Raw genomic sequence first — 4,109 nt, forward strand, 5'->3', positions numbered from 1 at the left:
TTCAGCAGGAACAAAAGGAGCAGATTTTGCGGGTGTGAAAGGTTGGGATGGCGCCCATGGTGATTGACAGAGTCAATAACCAGGAACCAGGAGAAGGCCTTTGGAAATCTGCTTCCCCCGCTCACCTGCCCCAGTATTTGTCTTTGGGATTTGGAGACAGGAATGTATAATACCAAAATAATTTATCACACGACATTGAACCTCGATTTAGTTTTTCCAACTCCCTTTCATTCTGTTTTTTTAATCTCGATATATTTTTTCCAACTCACTTTTTATTCTTATTTTTCCTTTTTCCCAGGGGATTCCTGTTGAACATCCCCTAGCAAAGGTCCAGCTGGGGGGTGCTGGCTCCCACCATGCTGGCTTGGGGAGATGTGTTGCTCTGCAGCCCCCAGCCCCACTCATGGCAAGGGGATGCTCATTTTTCCCCCTCTTTTTCCTCCCTCTGGCAGGCAGAGGAGGCCATGCCGAGCCGCCGGGATGCAGGCAGTGCTGGCCACTGTCACTCAGGGGAGTGTCAGAGCATTACGCTTCATTACCGAGCTGTCTGCTGCTGGCGGGAGATGACTTAGAGGGCAGAGCCTGGCAGCGGCACAGCCGAATTCATCTCCGGTGGACAGACCTGTCTGCAGGCAGACGCTGAAGTGCAGCATCCGCGGGGTGCCCGTGACCCGTGGAGGGGGGTTGGTTTGCCGTGCCAGCAGTGGGGTGATGGTGGCTTGGGAGGTGTGATTTGGCACGGCAGAGCCCCAAAACCAAAGGCAGGTGGTGATGAGAAATCAGGCCACAAGAAGGCAAATGGGGGATGGAGTAATGCCCCCTGTAACCACGAGTCCCAGTGGGGGGTTCTCAACGGGACTGGGACCACCAGTAATATTTAGTAACACTCATTTAAAACATGGCATAAATGTCCCTGTCAGCGTCGTGGGGACATGAAAACAACAGTGGCAAAGCCCCGTCACCTCCTGAGAGAGAGCAGGAGTGTGGGAGGGGGTCAGGGCACAGCCAGGGTCTGTCCTTTGCCCATTGGCAGCCGTCCTGCAGCAGCCAAGTGTCTCCTGGTTTTGGTTGCTGCAGCATGAATTTGCTGAAAGTTTTCCCGGTAGAAAAACAGGTGGTGGCCAGGGCAGAGCCGGACCCACCAACCCCGGAGGAGATGGACCCAGTGGGATGTTTGAGAGAGCTGGAAATGTCCTGGGGGTGATGGCCACCCGTCACTCTCTAGGTCTCCAGGCTGCTGGGGGTGGAGGCACCTGCTGGGAGAGGAGGTCCAGGACCCTGGCATGGGGCTGGGACACGAGCCTGCTCCATCCCCATCCTCCCAGTTTAGCATTTCCCAGCCCAGCGGTGCTGGCTGAGACCGGGACCACCAACAAAAACCCAGACCACCCTGAGGTGGGGAAACTGAGGCACAGCTGGAGAGTGGTCTCTGTCCCATCCCGGCTAGGTTTTCTGTGCAGGGCGCAGGCTGGCTCTGAGCTGCAGTGCTGGGTGGGTGCCAGGTCCTGCTGCCAGGTTTGGTGTGTTTTTGCCAGGATGGAGGGCTTGGCATGTGCCCATGGGCCAGTGCAGGGTGGGGACCCTAGCCATCCCCATGGTGTTGCCCAGGGAGCACAGCTTCGCACGTTCGACTGCATCTGCCTGCAGCATCCGTGAGCTCGCGAGACAGCCGCATGCAGAGTGAATCTGGGACCAGGATGAGGATCCATTCACTCTCCCATCCTTGTGAGAGCTTTTATTTGCTTTTATTTCTATTGCAAGCAGCATGAACCCCACAGGGCCGGGACCGCAGCCAGCTGCATCCTCAGCATCACTGAGGAGGATGCCATGGGGCATCCAGCTTTCCTCGCCCAGCAAGGGGGGGTCCAGCAGCACTTCAGGGGTCCAGCACCCATTTCTCTCCCGGTGACGAACCAGCATCTTGCTTATATAGTTTCAGCGAAACAGCTTGTCCGGCAGCCGTGCCAATGAGCGACGGCTGGGAGGCAGCTCGGCTGGGAGAATCTCACCGGCGATTTGCATACGAGCGGCGCACGAAATATTGCAGGTGACCAGCCGGCGTCGGGCCTGGGCAGCACAGCCGAGGGGCCGCATCTGGAGAGTGCAGAGCAGCGGTTCCTCACCGCCGGCGGCTGCCAGCATCGCTCCCATTGCTCTGCTCCCCGCCCCTTTCCTCATGGGGATGCAGTTTCTGTCCTACTTCGGGGGGAAACTGAGGCAGGGGGCAAAACGGGACGTGGGAGAGGGAGCAGGGGTAATATTAGCAGCTGCAGTAATGGTTGGAATGGTTAATTATTATTGGAATTGAAGTGAGTCAGGCTGAGGGGAGGAAGGAAGGGAGGAAGGAAGAAGGATCCCGACCTGTCAGGCAGAAAATTAGTAAAGATGAAAAACGGGAGCGTGCCGAGACCCGGACACACTGTCGCTTCATGCTGGCACCGTGCTGGCACTGTGCTGCTGGCTTGTTTTGAGGCTGAAGAGTTGGCTGAAGGTCACCGTGGTGGTAAGTGGCCACCCCACGGCCACCCCACAGTCGCCCCATGGCCATGGCGGTGCCCATCGGTGCCCCCGGCATGGCTCATTTTGCCCGTCCTTGCCGCTCTCTGCCCACGCCAGCAGCCGCAGGCAGGTCTGCAGCAGGATTTAGGTGTGGAGGGTGGGAGAGCTGGGTCCCTCCTTAACCTCGGCCGTATTTCCAGCCTCATGACGGGCTGGTTTTCCTCTCCCCGCCAGCGCCTCAAGGTTGATGTCAATCCCCTTGCTGGGGAGCGAGAACACGCAGCGCCCTCCCTCCATGTTACGTCCGGCGATGAATTTTGCTCCAGAGCACTTCCCCGAGAGAGGGAATTTGCCCAGGAAGGCTCAGACTGAGCATCTGCTTTGCTGTGAGCCTCCAGCCTTCTTTTTCCTTTTTTTTTTTTTCTTCCCTTCCTTTTCAAATCTTTTCTTGCCAGCTGGCATTTTCCAGCAGCAAGAAAAAACACAGCAACTTGCTCTGACTCTTCAGAGCCTGCCCCCATCCTCCCCAGCCCAACCCTCTGCAAACCTCCCAGCCCTGACATCAGGGACTCAAACCCACCCACCCCCCTACCAAAGTAAAGGAGGAAAAACCAAGAGGGGAGAGGATGGAGCTGGCGGATGAGCCGGATTTCCATGTGAGGGGATGAGGTTGGGGAGGCCACGGGCTTCCCCTGGCAAGCAACGGAGAAACCGGGGCCAGCAGAAACGTTGAGTCATGAGTGCGGTTCGCAGGCGATGTTTTTTTTTCTCGAGTAAAATTCCTCGCTGGGGAGGAGCAGAGCCGGGGCAGGGGGGCAGGGAGGAAGGACCGTGCCCCCAGATGGGGCATTGATCTCTTGATGGGGTTCACCCCATTGCGATGGGAATTCCCTGGGCAGGTCGTCCCCCCCACCAGGAGCGGGGTTTGGGGTGGGATGTGGCAGGGGGGACCTGCCCAGGGAATTCCCAAGCAGCTGGATAGGAGGAGCAGCGTGATCTGGGGGGGCTGCAGGAGATGGGGACCCCATCCCTCCTCCTCCTCCTCCTCTCGCCCCTCATCCACCCACCCCCACGCAATGGGCGGTGCAGCCCCAGCTCCATTTATCATCATCTGCGGGCAAGTGAAGTGTGCAGGGAACAGCTGCTCCGGTCGGCTGAGCGCTGAAATGGGGGGGAACGCGGCGACGGGGGGAAAGCAGGGGGCTGAGGGCTGCCCTGTGGGTACCGTTCCCCCCTGCTGCCCCGCCAGTCCCTGCACTGGGGCAGAGCGTTCGTTGGCATTGCAGGAGATGGGTGGTGCTGATTTCGGGGGGGCAGATTGGGGAGGTGTGTTAATGGGGTGCATTGCAGAGAGGGTGCATTAAAGGGGTTCGTTGGGGCAAGGGTGCGTTAAGGGGGTGCACTGGGGCGAGGGTGCACTAAAGGGGTTCACCGGAGATGGTGCATTATTGGGGTGCATTGAAGAGAGGATGCATTGAAGGGGGGAGAGACCATTATCGGGGTGCATGGGACAGAGAGTGTATTAACGGGGTTTATTGGGGGACAGTTAATGGAGTACGTTGGGGAGAGGGTCTATTAAAGGGGCTCGCTGGGGGAAGGGTGCATTAAAG

General features: G+C 58.2%; 1 protein-coding gene across 1 annotated transcript in view; it reads left to right on the forward strand.

Annotated features, from left to right (window-relative positions):
• RAI1 (retinoic acid induced 1) overlaps positions 1-4,109 on the forward strand; it is a 20,317-nt gene that overhangs the window by 4,413 nt on the left and 11,795 nt on the right. The window contains exon 2 of the mRNA XM_026859174.1: positions 971-981. The gene's annotated coding sequence lies outside the window, so the exon portion shown is untranslated. The remainder of the gene's footprint in view (positions 1-970; positions 982-4,109) is intronic.

The sequence above is a fragment of the Athene cunicularia genome (genome assembly GCF_003259725.1).
Source record: "Athene cunicularia isolate RWA chromosome 14 unlocalized genomic scaffold, athCun1 chr14_part1, whole genome shotgun sequence".
Taxonomy (NCBI): domain Eukaryota; kingdom Metazoa; phylum Chordata; class Aves; order Strigiformes; family Strigidae; genus Athene; species Athene cunicularia.